The sequence below is a fragment of the Carassius gibelio genome, chromosome B19 (genome assembly GCF_023724105.1).
Source record: "Carassius gibelio isolate Cgi1373 ecotype wild population from Czech Republic chromosome B19, carGib1.2-hapl.c, whole genome shotgun sequence".
Lineage (NCBI taxonomy): Eukaryota > Metazoa > Chordata > Actinopteri > Cypriniformes > Cyprinidae > Carassius > Carassius gibelio.
The window spans coordinates 3,327,322-3,352,020 of NC_068414.1; the positions used below are offsets into that span (position 1 = coordinate 3,327,322).

Below are 24,699 nucleotides of genomic sequence, written 5' to 3' on the forward strand. Positions count from 1 at the left end.
TCATCTAGTTGTCACGGTCTCCGCTGTGTTTCTGGGCCATAGAGGTCCTTTCTAGGTGTTGATCCACCATCTTCTCTGGATACGGACTGGATCCGGGTGACTGAAGCGGATACAGACTGGATCTGGTGGCTACGGTGACCTCGGAATAAGGGATTTCTTTAAAAGACTTTTTTTTTCATATAAGATTTTATCCAACTTTTCAGATAGAGGCATGAGAAAGAGATTGCCTTGATTGGGCTTTTGGTTATTGGTGGACCGAGAGGACTTTTTTGAGTTTTACTCCTCCCTTTTGGAGTGGGGGGGGGGGGGGTGCTGACGAAACACATGTGGGCAGGCATTGTCACCCTTGATGACCCTTGGCGAGCGTAGTAGTTTAACAGAGGCAGCGCACAGGCCCGAGGGTTTGGAGACACAGCTCGAGTTTCTCTTCATTGTCGCATAAATCTTTCGCCTTTTACTAAAGATTTCCGTGGAGGGGAACTTTTGCGAGTGACCTGTATTTTTTGGTGCTCTGCTCACAGCAGAGCTACATCGAAATGTCAAGAGCAGAATCAGTTTGACCGTCCGGCAGCATGCTGCGAGAGGGCTTGCCACTGGTCATCGTCTGAATAGGCACTCTCTGCGTTTGACCACTTCGTGTTTATTTAGCCGGATGGGAAGGCAGCGCTTTCTTGTACGTGACGGGATGCAAATTCTTGAAGGCTCTCTTTAGTGACGGGTCCAAACAAAGATCTCATCTGCTCCTCTAGCCCTATCGGCGACTCGTGCACTTCGAGCCTTCTTAGTGACGGCGCAAGTTGCTGACTGCTGACTGCGTTGGTGGTATAGTGGTGAGCATAGCTGCCTTCCAAGCAGTTGACCCGGATTCGATTCCCGGCCAACGCATGTCCTTTGGCTCGGGCTGACGTCGAAGCAGAACTCCCTCTGTGACCTGTGCCTCCACCCAAAACTTTTGGATGGAATAATTTCGGATGGACCCATCATTAGCTGAAGTCGCATAACACTTGCAACACTACCCGTAGCAGGGGTCATTGTTTGGACTCTTTTTTTTTTTTTTTTTTTTTTTTTAATTGCGCTTTAAACAAAAAGTATTGTGTCAATGCAACTGAACAACATTTATTAGGAACACAGTGCGTCAAAAAGCAAAATGACAGTTAAAGGCATTTCGTTATTGAACTCTTTGATGACATCATTCAGCTAAGTTCAGTTTAAATAGTATCTGTGCAATAATTTGCAATCAAGTCAACGATATCGCTGTACATGAAGTGTCCCCAGCTCCGCCTGCCAGAAGCGACAGAGGCAAGAAACCAAAACTCGATCGGTGAAAGGATGGAGAAAAAACCCGGTGAGAAACCAGGCTCAGTCGGGGAGACAGTTCTCCCCTTGTCAGACGAAACAGGTAGATTAGCTCCAGGCTGCAGGAATGTCAGACTGTGCAGAAGAATCATCTGTTTCCTGTGGTCTTGTCCAGGTGGTCTTTACAGGGGATTTGTATCTGCGGCTCATTTAGTTGTCACGGTCTCCGCTGTGTTTCTGGGCCATAGAGGTCCTTTCTAGGTGTTGATCCACCATCTTCTCTGGATACGGACTGGATCCGGGTGACTGAAGCGGATACAGACTGGATCTGGTGGCTACGGTGACCTCGGAATAAGGGATTTCTTTAAAAGACTTTTTTTTTCATATAAGATTTTATCCAACTTTTCAGATAGAGACATGAGAAAGAGATTGCCTTGATTGGGCTTTTGGTTATTATAGGCACTCTCTGCGTTTGACCACTTCGTGTTTATTTAGCCGGATGGGAAGGCAGCGCTTTCTTGTACGTGACGGGATGCAAATTCTTGAAGGCTCTCTTTAGTGACGGGTCCAAACAAAGATCTCATCTGCTCCTCTAGCCCTATCGGCGACTCGTGCACTTCGAGCCTTCTTAGTGACGGCGCAAGTTGCTGACTGCTGACTGCGTTGGTGGTATAGTGGTGAGCATAGCTGCCTTCCAAGCAGTTGACCCGGATTCGATTCCCGGCCAACGCATGTCCTTTGGCTCGGGCTGACGTCGAAGCAGAACTCCCTCTGTGACCTGTGCCTCCACCCAAAACTTTTGGATGGAATAATTTCGGATGGACCCATCATTAGCTGAAGTCGCATAACACTTGCAACACTACCCGTAGCAGGGGTCATTGTTTGGACTCTTTTTTTTTTTTTTTTTTTTTTTTTTTTTTTTAATTGCGCTTTAAACAAAAAGTATTGTGTCAATGCAACTGAACAACATTTATTAGGAACACAGTGCGTCAAAAAGCAAAATGACAGTTAAAGGCATTTCGTTATTGAACTCTTTGATGACATCATTCAGCTAAGTTCAGTTTAAATAGTATCTGTGCAATAATTTGCAATCAAGTCAACGATATCGCTGTACATGAAGTGTCCCCAGCTCCGCCTGCCAGAAGCGACAGAGGCAAGAAACCAAAACTCGATCGGTGAAAGGATGGAGAAAAAACCCGGTGAGAAACCAGGCTCAATCGGGGAGACAGTTCTCCCCTTGTCAGACGAAACAGGTAGATCAGCTCCAGGCTGCAGGAATGTCAGACTGTGCAGAAGAATCATCTGTTTCCTGTGGTCTTGTCCAGGTGGTCTTTACAGGGGATTTGTATCTGCGGCTAATCTAGTTGTCACGGTCTCCGCTGTGTTTCTGGGCCATAGAGGTCCTTTCTAGGTGTTGATCCACCATCTTCTCTGGATACGGACTGGATCCGGGTGACTGAAGCGGATACAGACTGGATCTGGTGGCTACGGTGACCTCGGAATAAGGGATTTCTTTAAAAGACTTTTTTTTTCATATAAGATTTTATCCAACTTTTCAGATAGAGGCATGAGAAAGAGATTGCCTTGATTGGGCTTTTGGTTATTGGTGGACCGAGAGGACTTTTTTGAGTTTTACTCCTCCCTTTTGGAGTGTGGGGGGGGGGGGTGCTGACGAAACACATGTGGGCAGGCATTGTCACCCTTGATGACCCTTGGCGAGCGTAGTAGTTTAACAGAGGCAGCGCACAGGCCCGAGGGTTTGGAGACACAGCTCGAGTTTCTCTTCATTGTCGCATAAATCTTTCGCCTTTTACTAAAGATTTCCGTGGAGGGGAACTTTTGCGAGTGACCTGTATTTTTGGGTGCTCTGCTCACAGCAGAGCTACATCGAAATGTCAAGAGCAGAATCAGTTTGACCGTCCGGCAGCATGCTGCGAGAGGGCTTGCCACTGGTCATCGTCTGAATAGGCACTCTCTGTGTTTGACCACTTCGTGTTTATTTAGCCGGATGGGAAGGCAGCGCTTTCTTGTACGTGACGGGATGCAAATTCTTGAAGGCTCTCTTTAGTGACGGCTCCAAACAAAGATCTCATCTGCTCCTCTAGCCCTATCGGCGACTCGTGCACTTCGAGCCTTCTTAGTGACGGCGCAAGTTGCTGACTGCTGACTGCGTTGGTGGTATAGTGGTGAGCATAGCTGCCTTCCAAGCAGTTGACCCGGATTCGATTCCCGGCCAACGCATGTCCTTTGGCTCGGGCTGACGTCGAAGCAGAACTCCCTCTGTGACCTGTGCCTCCACCCAAAACTTTTGGATGGAATAATTTCGGATGGACCCATCATTAGCTGAAGTCGCATAACACTTGCAACACTACCCGTAGCAGGGGTCATTGTTTGGACTCTTTTTTTTTTTTTTTTTTTTTTTTTTTTAATTGCGCTTTAAACAAAAAGTATTGTGTCAATGCAACTGAACAACATTTATTAGGAACACAGTGCGTCAAAAAGCAAAATGACAGTTAAAGGCATTTTGTTATTGAACTCTTTGATGACATCATTCAGCTAAGTTCAGTTTAAATAGTATCTGTGCAATAATTTGCAATCAAGTCAACGATATCGCTGTACATGAAGTGTCCCCAGCTCCGCCTGCCAGAAGCGACAGAGGCAAGAAACCAAAACTCGATCGGTGAAAGGATGGAGAAAAAACCCGGTGAGAAACCAGGCTCAGTCGGGGAGACAGTTCTCCCCTTGTCAGACGAAACAGGTAGATTAGCTCCAGGCTGCAGGAATGTCAGACTGTGCAGAAGAATCATCTGTTTCCTGTGGTCTTGTCCAGGTGGTCTTTACAGGGGATTTGTATCTGCGGCTCATCTAGTTGTCACGGTCTCCGCTGTGTTTCTGGGCCATAGAGGTCCTTTCTAGGTGTTGATCCACCATCTTCTCTGGATACGGACTGGATCCGGGTGACTGAAGCGGATACAGACTGGATCTGGTGGCTACGGTGACCTCGGAATAAGGGATTTCTTTAAAAGACTTTTTTTTTCATATAAGATTTTATCCAACTTTTCAGATAGAGACATGAGAAAGAGATTGCCTTGATTGGGCTTTTGGTTATTATAGGCACTCTCTGCGTTTGACCACTTCGTGTTTATTTAGCCGGATGGGAAGGCAGCGCTTTCTTGTACGTGACGGGATGCAAATTCTTGAAGGCTCTCTTTAGTGACGGGTCCAAACAAAGATCTCATCTGCTCCTCTAGCCCTATCGGCGACTCGTGCACTTCGAGCCTTCTTAGTGACGGCGCAAGTTGCTGACTGCTGACTGCGTTGGTGGTATAGTGGTGAGCATAGCTGCCTTCCAAGCAGTTGGAGAGAGCAGTGCGCATGTCCTTTGGCTCGGGCTGACGTCGAAGCAGAACTCCCTCTGTGACCTGTGCCTCCACCCAAAACTTTTGGATGGAATAATTTCGGATGGACCCATCATTAGCTGAAGTCGCATAACACTTGCAACACTACCGGTAGCAGGGGTCATTGTTTGGACTCTTTTTTTTTTTTTTTTTTTTTTTTTAATTGCGCTTTAAACAAAAAGTATTGTGTCAATGCAACTGAACAACATTTATTAGGAACACAGTGCGTCAAAAAGCTACTGACTTCCGCCTGCGTTGGTGGTATAGTGGTGAGCATAGCTGCCTTCCAAGCAGTTGACCCGGGTTCGATTCCCGGCCAACGCATGTCCTTTGGCTCGGGCTGACGTCGAAGCAGAACTCCTTCTGTGACCTGCGACTCCAACCAAACATTTTGGATGGATCATTCGGAAGACGAAAAGAACCAGCTCTCCCCGTCGGGGAATCGAACCCCGGTCTTCCGCGTGACAGGCGGAGATACTGTCCACTATACTAACGAGGAGCCATGCATGCTGTCGTTTCTCCCGTTACTGACGGCACTGCACTGACATACCTAAACAATGCATGGCTTCTTCTGATGCAGACCCAGCCCTTGCACCGTAAAATTTCTGATGGACCCATCATTAGCTGAAGTCGCATAACACTTGGAACACTACCCGTAGCAGGGGTCATTGTTTGGACTCTTTTTTTTTTTTTTTTTTTTTTTTAAATTGCGCTTTAAACAGAAAGTATTGCGTCAATGCAACTGAACAACATTAATTAGGAACACAGTGCGTCAAAAAGCAAAATGACAGTTAAAGGCATTTCGTTATTGAACTCTTTGATGACATCATTCAGCTAAGTTCAGTTTAAATAGTATCTGTGCAATAATTTGCAATCAAGTCAACGATATCGCTGTACATGAAGTGTCCCCAGCTCCGCCTGCCAGAAGCGACAGAGGGAAGAAACCAAAACTCGATCGGTGAAAGGATGGAGAAAAAACCCGGTGAGAAACCAGGCTCAGTCGGGGAGACAGTTCTCCCCTTGTCAGACGAAACCAGTAGATCAGCTCCAGGCTGCAGGAATGTCAGACTGTGCAGAAGAATCATCTGTTTCCTGTGGTCTTGTCCAGGTGGTCTTTACAAGGGATTTGTATCTGCGGCTCATCTAGTTGTCACGGTCTCCGCTGTGTTTCTGGGCCATAGAGGTCCTTTCTAGGTGTTGATCCACCATCTTCTCTGGATACGGACTGGATCCGGGTGACTGAAGCGGATACAGACTGGATCTGGTGGCTACGGTGACCTCGGAATAAGGGATTTCTTTAAAAGACTTTTTTTTTCATATAAGATTTTATCCAACTTTTCAGATAGAGGCATGAGAAAGAGATTGCCTTGATTGGGCTTTTGGTTATTGGTGGACCGAGAGGACTTTTTTGAGTTTTACTCCTCCCTTTTGGAGTGGGGGGGGGGGGGGTGCTGACGAAACACATGTGGGCAGGCATTGTCACCCTTGATGACCCTTGGCGAGCGTAGTAGTTTAACAGAGGCAGCGCACAGGCCCGAGGGTTTGGAGACACAGCTCGAGTTTCTCTTCATTGTCGCATAAATCTTTCGCCTTTTACTAAAGATTTCCGTGGAGGGGAACTTTTGCGAGTGACCTGTATTTTTTGGTGCTCTGCTCACAGCAGAGCTACATCGAAATGTCAAGAGCAGAATCAGTTTGACCGTCCGGCAGCATGCTGCGAGAGGGCTTGCCACTGGTCATCGTCTGAATAGGCACTCTCTGAGTTTGACCACTTCGTGTTTATTTAGCCGGATGGGAAGGCAGCGCTTTCTTGTACGTGACGGGATGCAAATTCTTGAAGGCTCTCTTTAGTGACGGGTCCAAACAAAGATCTCATCTGCTCCTCTAGCCCTATCGGCGACTCGTGCACTTCGAGCCTTCTTAGTGACGGCGCAAGTTGCTGACTGCTGACTGCGTTGGTGGTATAGTGGTGAGCATAGCTGCCTTCCAAGCAGTTGACCCGGATTCGATTCCCGGCCAACGCATGTCCTTTGGCTCGGGCTGACGTCGAAGCAGAACTCCCTCTGTGACCTGTGCCTCCACCCAAAACTTTTGGATGGAATAATTTCGGATGGACCCATCATTAGCTGAAGTCGCATAACACTTGCAACACTACCCGTAGCAGGGGTCATTGTTTGGACTCTTTTTTTTTTTTTTTTTTTTTTTTTAATTGCGCTTTAAACAAAAAGTATTGTGTCAATGCAACTGAACAACATTTATTAGGAACACAGTGCGTCAAAAAGCAAAATGACAGTTAAAGGCATTTCGTTATTGAACTCTTTGATGACATCATTCAGCTAAGTTCAGTTTAAATAGTATCTGTGCAATAATTTGCAATCAAGTCAACGATATCGCTGTACATGAAGTGTCCCCAGCTCCGCCTGCCAGAAGCGACAGAGGCAAGAAACCAAAACTCGATCGGTGAAAGGATGGAGAAAAAACCCGGTGAGAAACCAGGCTCAGTCGGGGAGACAGTTCTCCCCTTGTCAGACGAAACAGGTAGATTAGCTCCAGGCTGCAGGAATGTCAGACTGTGCAGAAGAATCATCTGTTTCCTGTGGTCTTGTCCAGGTGGTCTTTACAGGGGATTTGTATCTGCGGCTCATCTAGTTGTCACGGTCTCCGCTGTGTTTCTGGGCCATAGAGGTCCTTTCTAGGTGTTGATCCACCATCTTCTCTGGATACGGACTGGATCCGGGTGACTGAAGCGGATACAGACTGGATCTGGTGGCTACGGTGACCTCGGAATAAGGGATTTCTTTAAAAGACTTTTTTTTTCATATAAGATTTTATCCAACTTTTCAGATAGAGACATGAGAAAGAGATTGCCTTGATTGGGCTTTTGGTTATTATAGGCACTCTCTGCGTTTGACCACTTCGTGTTTATTTAGCCGGATGGGAAGGCAGCGCTTTCTTGTACGTGACGGGATGCAAATTCTTGAAGGCTCTCTTTAGTGACGGGTCCAAACAAAGATCTCATCTGCTCCTCTAGCCCTATCGGCGACTCGTGCACTTCGAGCCTTCTTAGTGACGGCGCAAGTTGCTGACTGCTGACTGCGTTGGTGGTATAGTGGTGAGCATAGCTGCCTTCCAAGCAGTTGGAGAGAGCAGTGCGCATGTCCTTTGGCTCGGGCTGACGTCGAAGCAGAACTCCCTCTGTGACCTGTGCCTCCACCCAAAACTTTTGGATGGAATAATTTCGGATGGACCCATCATTAGCTGAAGTCGCATAACACTTGCAACACTACCGGTAGCAGGGGTCATTGTTTGGACTCTTTTTTTTTTTTTTTTTTTTTTTTTTTTAATTGCGCTTTAACCAAAAAGTATTGTGTCAATGCAACTGAACAACATTTATTAGGAACACAGTGCGTCAAAAAGCTACTGACTTCCGCCTGCGTTGGTGGTATAGTGGTGAGCATAGCTGCCTTCCAAGCAGTTGACCCGGGTTCGATTCCCGGCCAACGCATTTCCTTTGGCTCGGGCTGACGTCGAAGCAGAACTCCTTCTGTGACCTGCGACTCCAACCAAACATTTTGGATGGATCATTCGGAAGACGAAAAGAACCAGCTCTCCCCGTCGGGGAATCGAACCCCGGTCTTCCGCGTGACAGGCGGAGATACTGTCCACTATACTAACGAGGAGCCATGCATGCTGTCGTTTCTCCCGTTACTGACGGCACTGCACTGACATACCTAAACAATGCATGGCTTCTTCTGATGCAGACCCAGCCCTAGCACCGTAAAATTTCTGATGGACCCATCATTAGCTGAAGTCGCATAACACTTGGAACACTACCCGTAGCAGGGGTCATTGTTTGGACTCTTTTTTTTTTTTTTTTTTTTTTTTTAAATTGCGCTTTAAACAGAAAGTATTGCGTCAATGCAACTGAACAACATTAATTAGGAACACAGTGCGTCAAAAAGCAAAATGACAGTTAAAGGCATTTCGTTATTGAACTCTTTGATGACATCATTCAGCTAAGTTCAGTTTAAATAGTATCTGTGCAATAATTTGCAATCAAGTCAACGATATCGCTGTACATGAAGTGTCCCCAGCTCCGCCTGCCAGAAGCGACAGAGGGAAGAAACCAAAACTCGATCGGTGAAAGGATGGAGAAAAAACCCGGTGAGAAACCAGGCTCAGTCGGGGAGACAGTTCTCCCCTTGTCAGACGAAACCAGTAGATCAGCTCCAGGCTGCAGGAATGTCAGACTGTGCAGAAGAATCATCTGTTTCCTGTGGTCTTGTCCAGGTGGTCTTTACAAGGGATTTGTATCTGCGGCTCATCTAGTTGTCACGGTCTCCGCTGTGTTTCTGGGCCATAGAGGTCCTTTCTAGGTGTTGATCCACCATCTTCTCTGGATACGGACTGGATCCGGGTGACTGAAGCGGATACAGACTGGATCTGGTGGCTACGGTGACCTCGGAATAAGGGATTTCTTTAAAAGACTTTTTTTTTCATATAAGATTTTATCCAACTTTTCAGATAGAGGCATGAGAAAGAGATTGCCTTGATTGGGCTTTTGGTTATTGGTGGACCGAGAGGACTTTTTTGAGTTTTACTCCTCCCTTTTGGAGTGGGGGGGGGGGGGGGGGGGGTGCTGACGAAACACATGTGGGCAGGCATTGTCACCCTTGATGACCCTTGGCGAGCGTAGTAGTTTAACAGAGGCAGCGCACAGGCCCGAGGGTTTGGAGACACAGCTCGAGTTTCTCTTCATTGTCGCATAAATCTTTCGCCTTTTACTAAAGATTTCCGTGGAGGGGAACTTTTGCGAGTGACCTGTATTTTTTGGTGCTCTGCTCACAGCAGAGCTACATCGAAATGTCAAGAGCAGAATCAGTTTGACCGTCCGGCAGCATGCTGCGAGAGGGCTTGCCACTGGTCATCGTCTGAATAGGCACTCTCTGCGTTTGACCACTTCGTGTTTATTTAGCCGGATGGGAAGGCAGCGCTTTCTTGTACGTGACGGGATGCAAATTCTTGAAGGCTCTCTTTAGTGACGGGTCCAAACAAAGATCTCATCTGCTCCTCTAGCCCTATCGGCGACTCGTGCACTTCGAGCCTTCTTAGTGACGGCGCAAGTTGCTGACTGCTGACTGCGTTGGTGGTATAGTGGTGAGCATAGCTGCCTTCCAAGCAGTTGACCCGGATTCGATTCCCGGCCAACGCATGTCCTTTGGCTCGGGCTGACGTCGAAGCAGAACTCCCTCTGTGACCTGTGCCTCCACCCAAAACTTTTGGATGGAATAATTTCGGATGGACCCATCATTAGCTGAAGTCGCATAACACTTGCAACACTACCCGTAGCAGGGGTCATTGTTTGGACTCTTTTTTTTTTTTTTTTTTTTTTTTTAATTGCGCTTTAAACAAAAAGTATTGTGTCAATGCAACTGAACAACATTTATTAGGAACACAGTGCGTCAAAAAGCAAAATGACAGTTAAAGGCATTTCGTTATTGAACTCTTTGATGACATCATTCAGCTAAGTTCAGTTTAAATAGTATCTGTGCAATAATTTGCAATCAAGTCAACGATATCGCTGTACATGAAGTGTCCCCAGCTCCGCCTGCCAGAAGCGACAGAGGCAAGAAACCAAAACTCGATCGGTGAAAGGATGGAGAAAAAACCCGGTGAGAAACCAGGCTCAGTCGGGGAGACAGTTCTCCCCTTGTCAGACGAAACAGGTAGATTAGCTCCAGGCTGCAGGAATGTCAGACTGTGCAGAAGAATCATCTGTTTCCTGTGGTCTTGTCCAGGTGGTCTTTACAGGGGATTTGTATCTGCGGCTCATCTAGTTGTCACGGTCTCCGCTGTGTTTCTGGGCCATAGAGGTCCTTTCTAGGTGTTGATCCACCATCTTCTCTGGATACGGACTGGATCCGGGTGACTGAAGCGGATACAGACTGGATCTGGTGGCTACGGTGACCTCGGAATAAGGGATTTCTTTAAAAGACTTTTTTTTTCATATAAGATTTTATCCAACTTTTCAGATAGAGACATGAGAAAGAGATTGCCTTGATTGGGCTTTTGGTTATTATAGGCACTCTCTGCGTTTGACCACTTCGTGTTTATTTAGCCGGATGGGAAGGCAGCGCTTTCTTGTACGTGACGGGATGCAAATTCTTGAAGGCTCTCTTTAGTGACGGGTCCAAACAAAGATCTCATCTGCTCCTCTAGCCCTATCGGCGACTCGTGCACTTCGAGCCTTCTTAGTGACGGCGCAAGTTGCTGACTGCTGACTGCGTTGGTGGTATAGTGGTGAGCATAGCTGCCTTCCAAGCAGTTGGAGAGAGCAGTGCGCATGTCCTTTGGCTCGGGCTGACGTCGAAGCAGAACTCCCTCTGTGACCTGTGCCTCCACCCAAAACTTTTGGATGGAATAATTTCGGATGGACCCATCATTAGCTGAAGTCGCATAACACTTGCAACACTACCGGTAGCAGGGGTCATTGTTTGGACTCTTTTTTTTTTTTTTTTTTTTTTTTAATTGCGCTTTAACCAAAAAGTATTGTGTCAATGCAACTGAACAACATTTATTAGGAACACAGTGCGTCAAAAAGCTACTGACTTCCGCCTGCGTTGGTGGTATAGTGGTGAGCATAGCTGCCTTCCAAGCAGTTGACCCGGGTTCGATTCCCGGCCAACGCATGTCCTTTGGCTCGGGCTGACGTCGAAGCAGAACTCCTTCTGTGACCTGCGACTCCAACCAAACATTTTGGATGGATCATTCGGAAGACGAAAAGAACCAGCTCTCCCCGTCGGGGAATCGAACCCCGGTCTTCCGCGTGACAGGCGGAGATACTGTCCACTATACTAACGAGGAGCCATGCATGCTGTCGTTTCTCCCGTTACTGACGGCACTGCACTGACATACCTAAACAATGCATGGCTTCTTCTGATGCAGACCCAGCCCTAGCACCGTAAAATTTCTGATGGACCCATCATTAGCTGAAGTCGCATAACACTTGGAACACTACCCGTAGCAGGGGTCATTGTTTGGACTCTTTTTTTTTTTTTTTTTTTTTAAATTGCGCTTTAAACAGAAAGTATTGCGTCAATGCAACTGAACAACATTAATTAGGAACACAGTGCGTCAAAAAGCAAAATGACAGTTAAAGGCATTTCGTTATTGAACTCTTTGATGACATCATTCAGCTAAGTTCAGTTTAAATAGTATCTGTGCAATAATTTGCAATCAAGTCAACGATATCGCTGTACATGAAGTGTCCCCAGCTCCGCCTGCCAGAAGCGACAGAGGGAAGAAACCAAAACTCGATCTGTGAAAGGATGGAGAAAAAACCCGGTGAGAAACCAGGCTCAGTCGGGGAGACAGTTCTCCCCTTGTCAGACGAAACAGGTAGATTAGCTCCAGGCTGCAGGAATGTCAGACTGTGCAGAAGAATCATCTGTTTCCTGTGGTCTTGTCCAGGTGGTCTTTACAGGGGATTTGTATCTGCGGCTCATCTAGTTGTCACGGTCTCCGCTGTGTTTCTGGGCCATAGAGGTCCTTTCTAGGTGTTGATCCACCATCTTCTCTGGATACGGACTGGATCCGGGTGACTGAAGCGGATACAGACTGGATCTGGTGGCTACGGTGACCTCCGAATAAGGGATTTCTTTAAAAGACTTTTTTATTCATATAAGATTTTATCCAACTTTTCAGATAGAGGCATGAGAAAGAGATTGCCTTGATTGGGCTTTTGGTTATTGGTGGACCGAGAGGACTTTTTTGAGTTTTACTCCTCCCTTTTGGAGTAGGGGGGGGGGGGTGCTGACGAAACACATGTGGGCAGGCATTGTCACCCTTGATGACCCTTGGCGAGCGTAGTAGTTTAACAGAGGCAGCGCACAGGCCCGAGGGTTTGGAGACACAGCTCGAGTTTCTCTTCATTGTCGCATAAATCTTTCGCCTTTTACTAAAGATTTCCGTGGAGGGGAACTTTTGCGAGTGACCTGTATTTTTGGGTGCTCTGCTCACAGCAGAGCTACATCGAAATGTCAAGAGCAGAATCAGTTTGACCGTCCGGCAGCATGCTGCGAGAGGGCTTGCCACTGGTCATCGTCTGAATAGGCACTCTCTGCGTTTGACCACTTCGTGTTTATTTAGCCGGATGGGAAGGCAGCGCTTTCTTGTACGTGACGGGATGCAAATTCTTGAAGGCTCTCTTTAGTGACGGGTCCAAACAAAGATCTCATCTGCTCCTCTAGCCCTATCGGCGACTCGTGCACTTCGAGCCTTCTTAGTGACGGCGCAAGTTGCTAAATGCTGACTGCGTTGGTGGTATAGAGGTGAGCATAGCTGCCTTCCAAGCAGTTGACCCGGATTCGATTCCCGGCCAACGCATGTCCTTTGGCTCGGGCTGACGTCCAAGCAGAACTCCCTCTGTGACCTGTGCCTCCACCCAAAACTTTTGGATGGAATAATTTCGGATGGACCCATCATTAGCTGAAGTCGCATAACACTTGCAACACTACCCGTAGCAGGGGTCATTGTTTGGACTCTTTTTTTTTTTTTTTTTTTTTTTTTAATTGCGCTTTAAACAAAAAGTATTGTGTCAATGCAACTGAACAACATTTATTAGGAACACAGTGCTTCAAAAAGCAAAATGACAGTTAAAGGCATTTCGTTATTGAACTCTTTGATGACATCATTCAGCTAAGTTCAGTTTAAATAGTATCTGTGCAATAATTTGCAATCAAGTCAACGATATCGCTGTACATGAAGTGTCCCCAGCTCCGCCTGCCAGAAGCGACAGAGGCAAGAAACCAAAACTCGATCGGTGAAAGGATGGAGAAAAAACCCGGTGAGAAACCAGGCTCAGTCGGGGAGACAGTTCTCCCCTTGTCAGACGAAACAGGTAGATTAGCTCCAGGCTGCAGGAATGTCAGACTGTGCAGAAGAATCATCTGTTTCCTGTGGTCTTGTCCAGGTGGTCTTTACAGGGGATTTGTATCTGCGGCTCATCTAGTTGTCACGGTCTCCGCTGTGTTTCTGGGCCATAGAGGTCCTTTCTAGGTGTTGATCCACCATCTTCTCTGGATACGGACTGGATCCGGGTGACTGAAGCGGATACAGACTGGATCTGGTGGCTACGGTGACCTCGGAATAAGGGATTTCTTTAAAAGACTTTTTTTTTCATATAAGATTTTATCCAACTTTTCAGATAGAGACATGAGAAAGAGATTGCCTTGATTGGGCTTTTGGTTATTATAGGCACTCTCTGCGTTTGACCACTTCGTGTTTATTTAGCCGGATGGGAAGGCAGCGCTTTCTTGTACGTGACGGGATGCAAATTCTTGAAGGCTCTCTTTAGTGACGGGTCCAAACAAAGATCTCATCTGCTCCTCTAGCCCTATCGGCGACTCGTGCACTTCGAGCCTTCTTAGTGACGGCGCAAGTTGCTGACTGCTGACTGCGTTGGTGGTATAGTGGTGAGCATAGCTGCCTTCCAAGCAGTTGGAGAGAGCAGTGCGCATGTCCTTTGGCTCGGGCTGACGTCGAAGCAGAACTCCCTCTGTGACCTGTGCCTCCACCCAAAACTTTTGGATGGAATAATTTCGGATGGACCCATCATTAGCTGAAGTCGCATAACACTTGCAACACTACCGGTAGCAGGGGTCATTGTTTGGACTCTTTTTTTTTTTTTTTTTTTTTTTTTAATTGCGCTTTAAACAAAAAGTATTGTGTCAATGCAACTGAACAACATTTATTAGGAACACAGTGCGTCAAAAAGCTACTGACTTCCGCCTGCGTTGGTGGTATAGTGGTGAGCATAGCTGCCTTCCAAGCAGTTGACCCGGGTTCGATTCCCGGCCAACGCATGTCCTTTGGCTCGGGCTGACGTCGAAGCAGAACTCCTTCTGTGACCTGCGACTCCAACCAAACATTTTGGATGGATCATTCGGAAGACGAAAAGAACCAGCTCTCCCCGTCGGGGAATCGAACCCCGGTCTTCCGCGTGACAGGCGGAGATACTGTCCACTATACTAACGAGGAGCCATGCATGCTGTCGTTTCTCCCGTTACTGACGGCACTGCACTGACATACCTAAACAATGCATGGCTTCTTCTGATGCAGACCCAGCCCTAGCACCGTAAAATTTCTGATGGACCCATCATTAGCTGAAGTCGCATAACACTTGGAACACTACCCGTAGCAGGGGTCATTGTTTGGACTCTTTTTTTTTTTTTTTTTTTTTAAATTGCGCTTTAAACAGAAAGTATTGCGTCAATGCAACTGAACAACATTAATTAGGAACACAGTGCGTCAAAAAGCAAAATGACAGTTAAAGGCATTTCGTTATTGAACTCTTTGATGACATCATTCAGCTAAGTTCAGTTTAAATAGTATCTGTGCAATAATTTGCAATCAAGTCAACGATATCGCTGTACATGAAGTGTCCCCAGCTCCGCCTGCCAGAAGCGACAGAGGGAAGAAACCAAAACTCGATCGGTGAAAGGATGGAGAAAAAACCCGGTGAGAAACCAGGCTCAGTCGGGGAGACAGTTCTCCCCTTGTCAGACGAAACCAGTAGATCAGCTCCAGGCTGCAGGAATGTCAGACTGTGCAGAAGAATCATCTGTTTCCTGTGGTCTTGTCCAGGTGGTCTTTACAAGGGATTTGTATCTGCGGCTCATCTAGTTGTCACGGTCTCCGCTGTGTTTCTGGGCCATAGAGGTCCTTTCTAGGTGTTGATCCACCATCTTCTCTGGATACGGACTGGATCCGGGTGACTGAAGCGGATACAGACTGGATCTGGTGGCTACGGTGACCTCGGAATAAGGGATTTCTTTAAAAGACTTTTTTTTTCATATAAGATTTTATCCAACTTTTCAGATAGAGGCATGAGAAAGAGATTGCCTTGATTGGGCTTTTGGTTATTGGTGGACCGAGAGGACTTTTTTGAGTTTTACTCCTCCCTTTTGGAGTGGGGGGGGGGGGGGTGCTGACGAAACACATGTGGGCAGGCATTGTCACCCTTGATGACCCTTGGCGAGCGTAGTAGTTTAACAGAGGCAGCGCACAGGCCCGAGGGTTTGGAGACACAGCTCGAGTTTCTCTTCATTGTCGCATAAATCTTTCGCCTTTTACTAAAGATTTCCGTGGAGGGGAACTTTTGCGAGTGACCTGTATTTTTTGGTGCTCTGCTCACAGCAGAGCTACATCGAAATGTCAAGAGCAGAATCAGTTTGACCGTCCGGCAGCATGCTGCGAGAGGGCTTGCCACTGGTCATCGTCTGAATAGGCACTCTCTGCGTTTGACCACTTCGTGTTTATTTAGCCGGATGGGAAGGCAGCGCTTTCTTGTACGTGACGGGATGCAAATTCTTGAAGGCTCTCTTTAGTGACGGGTCCAAACAAAGATCTCATCTGCTCCTCTAGCCCTATCGGCGACTCGTGCACTTCGAGCCTTCTTAGTGACGGCGCAAGTTGCTGACTGCTGACTGCGTTGGTGGTATAGTGGTGAGCATAGCTGCCTTCCAAGCAGTTGACCCGGATTCGATTCCCGGCCAACGCATGTCCTTTGGCTCGGGCTGACGTCGAAGCAGAACTCCCTCTGTGACCTGTGCCTCCACCCAAAACTTTTGGATGGAATAATTTCGGATGGACCCATCATTAGCTGAAGTCGCATAACACTTGCAACACTACCCGTAGCAGGGGTCATTGTTTGGACTCTTTTTTTTTTTTTTTTTTTTTAAATTGCGCTTTAAACAGAAAGTATTGCGTCAATGCAACTGAACAACATTAATTAGGAACACAGTGCGTCAAAAAGCAAAATGACAGTTAAAGGCATTTCGTTATTGAACTCTTTGATGACATCATTCAGCTAAGTTCAGTTTAAATAGTATCTGTGCAATAATTTGCAATCAAGTCAACGATATCGCTGTACATGAAGTGTCCCCAGCTCCGCCTGCCAGAAGCGACAGAGGGAAGAAACCAAAACTCGATCTGTGAAAGGATGGAGAAAAAACCCGGTGAGAAACCAGGCTCAGTCGGGGAGACAGTTCTCCCCTTGTCAGACGAAACAGGTAGATTAGCTCCAGGCTGCAGGAATGTCAGACTGTGCAGAAGAATCATCTGTTTCCTGTGGTCTTGTCCAGGTGGTCTTTACAGGGGATTTGTATCTGCGGCTCATCTAGTTGTCACGGTCTCCGCTGTGTTTCTGGGCCATAGAGGTCCTTTCTAGGTGTTGATCCACCATCTTCTCTGGATACGGACTGGATCCGGGTGACTGAAGCGGATACAGACTGGATCTGGTGGCTACGGTGACCTCCGAATAAGGGATTTCTTTAAAAGACTTTTTTTTTCATATAAGATTTTATCCAACTTTTCAGATAGAGGCATGAGAAAGAGATTGCCTTGATTGGGCTTTTGGTTATTGGTGGACCGAGAGGACTTTTTTGAGTTTTACTCCTCCCTTTTGGAGTAGGGGGGGGGGGTGCTGACGAAACACATGTGGGCAGGCATTGTCACCCTTGATGACCCTTGGCGAGCGTAGTAGTTTAACAGAGGCAGCGCACAGGCCCGAGGGTTTGGAGACACAGCTCGAGTTTCTCTTCATTGTCGCATAAATCTTTCGCCTTTTACTAAAGATTTCCGTGGAGGGGAACTTTTGCGAGTGACCTGTATTTTTGGGTGCTCTGCTCACAGCAGAGCTACATCGAAATGTCAAGAGCAGAATCAGTTTGACCGTCCGGCAGCATGCTGCGAGAGGGCTTGCCACTGGTCATCGTCTGAATAGGCACTCTCTGCGTTTGACCACTTCGTGTTTATTTAGCCGGATGGGAAGGCAGCGCTTTCTTGTACGTGACGGGATGCAAATTCTTGAAGGCTCTCTTTAGTGACGGGTCCAAACAAAGATCTCATCTGCTCCTCTAGCCCTATCGGCGACTCGTGCACTTCGAGCCTTCTTAGTGACGGCGCAAGTTGCTGACTGCTGACTGCGTTGGTGGTATAGTGGTGAGCATAGCTGCCTTCCAAGCAGTTGACCCGGATTCGATTCCCGGCCAACGCATGTCCTTTGGCTCGGGCTGACGTCGAAGCAGAACTCCCTCTGTGACCTGTGCCTCCACCCAAAACTTTTGGATGGAATAATTTCGGATGGACCCATCATTAGCTGAAGTCGCATAACACTTGCAACACTACCCGTAGCAGGGGTCATTGTTTGGACTCTTTTTTTTTTTTTTTTTTTTTTTTTTTTTTTAATTGCGCTTTAAACAAAAAGTATTGTGTCAATGCAACTGAACAACATTTATTAGGAACACAGTGCGTCAAAAAGCAAAATGACAGTTAAAGGCATTTCGTTATTGAACTCTTTGATGACATCATTCAGCTAAGTTCAGTTTAAATAGTATCTGTGCAATAATTTGCAATCAAGTCAACGATATCGCTGTACATGAAGTGTCCCCAGCTCCGCCTGCCAGAAGCGACAGAGGCAAGAAACCAAAACTCGATCGGTGAAAGGATGGAGAAAAAACCCGGTGAGAAACCAGGCTCAATCGGGGAGACAGTTCTCCCCTTGTCAGACGAAACAGGTAGATCAGCTCCAGGCTGCAGGAATGTCAGACTGTGCAGAAGAATCATCTGTTTCCTGTGGTCTTGTCCAGGTGGTCTTTACAGGGGATTTGTATCTGCGGCTCATCTAGTTGTCACGGTCTCCGCTGTGTTTCTGGGCCATAGAGGTCCTTTCTAGGTGTTGATCCACCATCTTCTCTGGATACGGACTGGATCCGGGTGACTGAAGCGGATACAGACTGGATCTGGTGGCTACGGTGACCTCGGAATAAGGGATTTCTTTAAAAGACTTTTTTTTTCATATAAGATTTTATCCAACTTTTCAGATAGAGGCATGAGAAAGAGATTGCCTTGATTGGGCTTTTGGTTATTGGTGGACCGAGAGGACTTTTTTGAGTTTTACTCCTCCCTTTTGGAGTGGGGGGGGGGGGGTGCTGACGAAACACATGTGGGCAGGCATTGTCACCCTTGATGACCCTTGGCGAGCGTAGTAGTTTAACAGAGGCAGCGCACAGGCCCGAGGGTTTGGAGACACAGCTCGAGTTTCTCTTCATTGTCGCATAAATCTTTCGCCTTTTACTAAAGATTTCCGTGGAGGGGAACTTTTGCGAGTGACCTGTATTTTTGGGTGCTCTGCTCACAGCAGAGCTACATCGAAATGTCAAGAGCAGAATCAGTTTGACCGTCCGGCAGCATGCTGCGAGAGGGCTTGCCACTGGTCATCGTCTGAATAGGCACTCTCTGTGTTTGACCACTTCGTGTTTATTTAGCCGGATGGGAAGGCAGCGCTTTCTTGTACGTGACGGGATGCAAATTCTTGAAGGCTCTCTTTAGTGACGGCTCCAAACAAAGATCTCATCTGCTCCTCTAGCCCTATCAGCGACTCGTGCACTTCGAGCCTTCTTAGTGACGGCGCAAGTTGCTGACTGCTGACTGCGTTGGTGGTATAGTGGTGAGCATAGCTGCCTTCCAAGCAGTTGACCCGGATTCGATTCCCGGCCAACGCATGTCCTTTGGCTCGGGCTGACGTCGAAGCAGAACTCCCTCTGTGACCTGTGCCTCCACCCAAAACTTTTGGATGGAATAATTTCGGATGGACCCATCATTAGCTGAAGTCGCATAACACTTGCAACACTACCCGTAGCAGGGGTCATTGTTTGGACTCTTTTTTTTTTTTTTTTTTTTTTTTTTTAATTGCGCTTTAAACAAAAAGTATTGTGTCAATGCAACTGAACAACATTTATTAGGAACACAGTGCGTCAAAAAGCAAAATGACAGTTAAAGGCATTTTGTTATTGAACTCTTTGATGACATCATTCAGCTAAATTCAGTTTAAATAGTATCTGTGCAATAATTTGCAATCAAGTCAACGATATCGCTGTACATGAAGTGTCCCCAGCTCCGCCTGCCAGAAGCGACAGAGGCAAGAAACCAAAACTCGATCGGTGAAAGGATGGAGAAAAAACCCGGTGAGAAACCAGGCTCAGTCGGGGAGACAGTTCTCCCCTTGTCAGACGAAACAGGTAGATTAGCTCCAGGCTGCAGGAATGTCAGACTGTGCAGAAGAATCATCTGTTTCCTGTGGTCTTGTCCAGGTGGTCTTTACAGGGGATTTGTATCTGCGGCTCATCTAGTTGTCACGGTCTCCGCTGTGTTTCTGGGCCATAGAGGTCCTTTCTAGGTGTTGATCCACCATCTTCTCTGGATACGGACTGGATCCGGGTGACTGAAGCGGATACAGACTGGATCTGGTGGCTACGGTGACCTCGGAATAAGGGATTTCTTTAAAAGACTTTTTTTTTCATATAAGATTTTATCCAACTTTTCAGATAGAGACATGAGAAAGAGATTGCCTTGATTGGGCTTTTGGTTATTATAGGCACTCTCTGCGTTTGACCACTTCGTGTTTATTTAGCCGGATGGGAAGGCAGCGCTTTCTTGTACGTGACGGGATGCAAATTCTTGAAGGCTCTCTTTAGTGACGGGTCCAAACAAAGATCTCATCTGCTCCTCTAGCCCTATCGGCGACTCGTGCACTTCGAGCCTTCTTAGTGACGGCGCAAGTTGCTGACTGCTGACTGCGTTGGTGGTATAGTGGTGAGCATAGCTGCCTTCCAAGCAGTTGGAGAGAGCAGTGCGCATGTCCTTTGGCTCGGGCTGACGTCGAAGCAGAACTCCCTCTGTGACCTGTGCCTCCACCCAAAACTTTTGGATGGAATAATTTCGGATGGACCCATCATTAGCTGAAGTCGCATAACACTTGCAACACTACCGGTAGCAGGGGTCATTGTTTGGACTCTTTTTTTTTTTTTTTTTTTTTTTTTAATTGCGCTTTAAACAAAAAGTATTGTGTCAATGCAACTGAACAACATTTATTAGGAACACAGTGCGTCAAAAAGCTACTGACTTCCGCCTGCGTTGGTGGTATAGTGGTGAGCATAGCTGCCTTCCAAGCAGTTGACCCGGGTTCGATTCCCGGCCAACGCATGTCCTTTGGCTCGGGCTGACGTCGAAGCAGAACTCCTTCTGTGACCTGCGACTCCAACCAAACATTTTGGATGGATCATTCGGAAGACGAAAAGAACCAGCTCTCCCCGTCGGGGAATCGAACCCCGGTCTTCCGCGTGACAGGCGGAGATACTGTCCACTATACTAACGAGGAGCCATGCATGCTGTCGTTTCTCCCGTTACTGACGGCACTGCACTGACATACCTAAACAATGCATGGCTTCTTCTGATGCAGACCCAGCCCTAGCACCGTAAAATTTCTGATGGACCCATCATTAGCTGAAGTCGCATAACACTTGGAACACTACCCGTAGCAGGGGTCATTGTTTGGACTCTTTTTTTTTTTTTTTTTTTTTAAATTGCGCTTTAAACAGAAAGTATTGCGTCAATGCAACTGAACAACATTAATTAGGAACACAGTGCGTCAAAAAGCAAAATGACAGTTAAAGGCATTTCGTTATTGAACTCTTTGATGACATCATTCAGCTAAGTTCAGTTTAAATAGTATCTGTGCAATAATTTGCAATCAAGTCAACGATATCGCTGTACATGAAGTGTCCCCAGCTCCGCCTGCCAGAAGCGACAGAGGGAAGAAACCAAAACTCGATCTGTGAAAGGATGGAGAAAAAACCCGGTGAGAAACCAGGCTCAGTCGGGGAGACAGTTCTCCCCTTGTCAGACGAAACAGGTAGATTAGCTCCAGGCTGCAGGAATGTCAGACTGTGCAGAAGAATCATCTGTTTCCTGTGGTCTTGTCCAGGTGGTCTTTACAGGGGATTTGTATCTGCGGCTCATCTAGTTGTCACGGTCTCCGCTGTGTTTCTGGGCCATAGAGGTCCTTTCTAGGTGTTGATCCACCATCTTCTCTGGATACGGACTGGATCCGGGTGACTGAAGCGGATACAGACTGGATCTGGTGGCTACGGTGACCTCCGAATAAGGGATTTCTTTAAAAGACTTTTTTTTTCATATAAGATTTTATCCAACTTTTCAGATAGAGGCATGAGAAAGAGATTGCCTTGATTGGGCTTTTGGTTATTGGTGGACCGAGAGGACTTTTTTGAGTTTTACTCCTCCCTTTTGGAGTAGGGGGGGGGGGGGGTGCTGACGAAACACATGTGGGCAGGCATTGTCACCCTTGATGACCCTTGGCGAGCGTAGTAGTTTAACAGAGGCAGCGCACAGGCCCGAGGGTTTGGAGACACAGCTCGAGTTTCTCTTCATTGTCGCATAAATCTTTCGCCTTTTACTAAAGATTTCCGTGGAGGGGAACTTTTGCGAGTGACCTGTATTTTTGGGTGCTCTGCTCACAGCAGAGCTACATCGAAATGTCAAGAGCAGAATCAGTTTGACCGTCCGGCAGCATGCTGCGAGAGGGCTTGCCACTGGTCATCGTCTGAATAGGCACTCTCTGCGTTTGACCACTTCGTGTTTATTTAGCCGGATGGGAAGGCAGCGCTTTCTTGTACGTGACGGGATGCAAATTCTTGAAGGCTCTCTTTAGTGACGGGTCCAAACAAAGATCTCATCTGCTCCTCTAGCCCTATCGGCGACTCGTGCACTTCGAGCCTTCTTAGTGACGGCGCAAGTTGCTGACTGCTGACTGCGTTGGTGGTATAGTGGTGAGCATAGCTGCCTTCCAAGCAGTTGACCCGGATTCGATTCCCGGCCAACGCATGTCCTTTGGCTCGGGCTGACGTCGAAGCAGAACTCCCTCTGTGACCTGTGCCTCCACCCAAAACTTTTGGATGGAATAATTTCGGATGGACCCATCATTAGCTGAAGTCGCATAACACTTGCAACACTACCCGTAGCAGGGGTCATTGTTTGGACTCTTTTTTTTTTTTTTTTTTTTTTTTTTTTTTTAATTGCGCTTTAAACAAAAAGTATTGTGTCAATGCAACTGAACAACATTTATTAGGAACACAGTGCGTCAAAAAGCAAAATGACAGTTAAAGGCATTTCGTTATTGAACTCTTTGATGACATCATTCAGCTAAGTTCAGTTTAAATAGTATCTGTGCAATAATTTGCAATCAAGTCAACGATATCGCTGTACATGAAGTGTCCCCAGCTCCGCCTGCCAGAAGCGACAGAGGCAAGAAACCAAAACTCGATCGGTGAAAGGATGGAGAAAAAACCCGGTGAGAAACCAGGCTCAATCGGGGAGACAGTTCTCCCCTTGTCAGACGAAACAGGTAGATCAGCTCCAGGCTGCAGGAATGTCAGACTGTGCAGAAGAATCATCTGTTTCCTGTGGTCTTGTCCAGGTGGTCTTTACAGGGGATTTGTATCTGCGGCTCATCTAGTTGTCACGGTCTCCGCTGTGTTTCTGGGCCATAGAGGTCCTTTCTAGGTGTTGATCCACCATCTTCTCTGGATACGGACTGGATCCGGGTGACTGAAGCGGATACAGACTGGATCTGGTGGCTACGGTGACCTCGGAATAAGGGATTTCTTTAAAAGACTTTTTTTTTCATATAAGATTTTATCCAACTTTTCAGATAGAGGCATGAGAAAGAGATTGCCTTGATTGGGCTTTTGGTTATTGGTGGACCGAGAGGACTTTTTTGAGTTTTACTCCTCCCTTTTGGAGTGGGGGGGGGGGGGTGCTGACGAAACACATGTGGGCAGGCATTGTCACCCTTGATGACCCTTGGCGAGCGTAGTAGTTTAACAGAGGCAGCGCACAGGCCCGAGGGTTTGGAGACACAGCTCGAGTTTCTCTTCATTGTCGCATAAATCTTTCGCCTTTTACTAAAGATTTCCGTGGAGGGGAACTTTTGCGAGTGACCTGTATTTTTGGGTGCTCTGCTCACAGCAGAGCTACATCGAAATGTCAAGAGCAGAATCAGTTTGACCGTCCGGCAGCATGCTGCGAGAGGGCTTGCCACTGGTCATCGTCTGAATAGGCACTCTCTGTGTTTGACCACTTCGTGTTTATTTAGCCGGATGGGAAGGCAGCGCTTTCTTGTACGTGACGGGATGCAAATTCTTGAAGGCTCTCTTTAGTGACGGCTCCAAACAAAGATCTCATCTGCTCCTCTAGCCCTATCAGCGACTCGTGCACTTCGAGCCTTCTTAGTGACGGCGCAAGTTGCTGACTGCTGACTGCGTTGGTGGTATAGTGGTGAGCATAGCTGCCTTCCAAGCAGTTGACCCGGATTCGATTCCCGGCCAACGCATGTCCTTTGGCTCGGGCTGACGTCGAAGCAGAACTCCCTCTGTGACCTGTGCCTCCACCCAAAACTTTTGGATGGAATAATTTCGGATGGACCCATCATTAGCTGAAGTCGCATAACACTTGCAACACTACCCGTAGCAGGGGTCATTGTTTGGACTCTTTTTTTTTTTTTTTTTTTTTTTTTTTAATTGCGCTTTAAACAAAAAGTATTGTGTCAATGCAACTGAACAACATTTATTAGGAACACAGTGCGTCAAAAAGCAAAATGACAGTTAAAGGCATTTTGTTATTGAACTCTTTGATGACATCATTCAGCTAAATTCAGTTTAAATAGTATCTGTGCAATAATTTGCAATCAAGTCAACGATATCGCTGTACATGAAGTGTCCCCAGCTCCGCCTGCCAGAAGCGACAGAGGCAAGAAACCAAAACTCGATCGGTGAAAGGATGGAGAAAAAACCCGGTGAGAAACCAGGCTCAGTCGGGGAGACAGTTCTCCCCTTGTCAGACGAAACAGGTAGATTAGCTCCAGGCTGCAGGAATGTCAGACTGTGCAGAAGAATCATCTGTTTCCTGTGGTCTTGTCCAGGTGGTCTTTACAGGGGATTTGTATCTGCGGCTCATCTAGTTGTCACGGTCTCCGCTGTGTTTCTGGGCCATAGAGGTCCTTTCTAGGTGTTGATCCACCATCTTCTCTGGATACGGACTGGATCCGGGTGACTGAAGCGGATACAGACTGGATCTGGTGGCTACGGTG

The 24,699-nt window shown here is 47.0% G+C and overlaps 15 non-coding genes across 15 annotated transcripts; 10 read left to right on the plus strand and 5 right to left on the minus strand.

The window, feature by feature from the left end:
* The first annotated feature begins 413 nt into the window (after positions 1-413).
* On the plus strand, positions 414-528 carry LOC127980153 (U5 spliceosomal RNA). The gene has a single exon (XR_008159191.1). It is a non-coding gene; the product is annotated as a U5 spliceosomal RNA (small nuclear RNA).
* A 2,537-nt stretch (positions 529-3,065) lies between these two features.
* LOC127980589 (U5 spliceosomal RNA) lies at positions 3,066-3,180 on the plus strand. The gene has a single exon (XR_008159605.1). It is a non-coding gene; the product is annotated as a U5 spliceosomal RNA (small nuclear RNA).
* A 1,941-nt stretch (positions 3,181-5,121) lies between these two features.
* Positions 5,122-5,193, minus strand: trnad-guc (transfer RNA aspartic acid (anticodon GUC)). Its single transcript has one exon. It is a non-coding gene; the product is annotated as a tRNA-Asp (tRNA).
* A 1,053-nt stretch (positions 5,194-6,246) lies between these two features.
* LOC127980154 (U5 spliceosomal RNA) lies at positions 6,247-6,361 on the plus strand. The gene has a single exon (XR_008159192.1). It is a non-coding gene; the product is annotated as a U5 spliceosomal RNA (small nuclear RNA).
* A 1,941-nt stretch (positions 6,362-8,302) lies between these two features.
* trnad-guc (transfer RNA aspartic acid (anticodon GUC)) lies at positions 8,303-8,374 on the minus strand. Its single transcript has one exon. It is a non-coding gene; the product is annotated as a tRNA-Asp (tRNA).
* Positions 8,375-9,434: 1,060 nt separating this feature from the next.
* LOC127980155 (U5 spliceosomal RNA) lies at positions 9,435-9,549 on the plus strand. Its single transcript, XR_008159193.1, has one exon. It is a non-coding gene; the product is annotated as a U5 spliceosomal RNA (small nuclear RNA).
* Positions 9,550-11,486: 1,937 nt separating this feature from the next.
* trnad-guc (transfer RNA aspartic acid (anticodon GUC)) lies at positions 11,487-11,558 on the minus strand. The gene has a single exon. It is a non-coding gene; the product is annotated as a tRNA-Asp (tRNA).
* Positions 11,559-12,607: 1,049 nt separating this feature from the next.
* Positions 12,608-12,722, plus strand: LOC127980590 (U5 spliceosomal RNA). The gene has a single exon (XR_008159606.1). It is a non-coding gene; the product is annotated as a U5 spliceosomal RNA (small nuclear RNA).
* A 1,938-nt stretch (positions 12,723-14,660) lies between these two features.
* On the minus strand, positions 14,661-14,732 carry trnad-guc (transfer RNA aspartic acid (anticodon GUC)). The gene has a single exon. It is a non-coding gene; the product is annotated as a tRNA-Asp (tRNA).
* Positions 14,733-15,782: 1,050 nt separating this feature from the next.
* LOC127980156 (U5 spliceosomal RNA) lies at positions 15,783-15,897 on the plus strand. Its single transcript, XR_008159194.1, has one exon. It is a non-coding gene; the product is annotated as a U5 spliceosomal RNA (small nuclear RNA).
* Positions 15,898-17,279: 1,382 nt separating this feature from the next.
* LOC127980591 (U5 spliceosomal RNA) lies at positions 17,280-17,394 on the plus strand. Its single transcript, XR_008159607.1, has one exon. It is a non-coding gene; the product is annotated as a U5 spliceosomal RNA (small nuclear RNA).
* Positions 17,395-18,786: 1,392 nt separating this feature from the next.
* On the plus strand, positions 18,787-18,901 carry LOC127980592 (U5 spliceosomal RNA). The gene has a single exon (XR_008159608.1). It is a non-coding gene; the product is annotated as a U5 spliceosomal RNA (small nuclear RNA).
* Positions 18,902-20,841: 1,940 nt separating this feature from the next.
* trnad-guc (transfer RNA aspartic acid (anticodon GUC)) lies at positions 20,842-20,913 on the minus strand. The gene has a single exon. It is a non-coding gene; the product is annotated as a tRNA-Asp (tRNA).
* Positions 20,914-21,964: 1,051 nt separating this feature from the next.
* Positions 21,965-22,079, plus strand: LOC127980593 (U5 spliceosomal RNA). Its single transcript, XR_008159609.1, has one exon. It is a non-coding gene; the product is annotated as a U5 spliceosomal RNA (small nuclear RNA).
* A 1,392-nt stretch (positions 22,080-23,471) lies between these two features.
* On the plus strand, positions 23,472-23,586 carry LOC127980594 (U5 spliceosomal RNA). Its single transcript, XR_008159610.1, has one exon. It is a non-coding gene; the product is annotated as a U5 spliceosomal RNA (small nuclear RNA).
* The last annotated feature ends 1,113 nt before the right edge of the window (positions 23,587-24,699 follow it).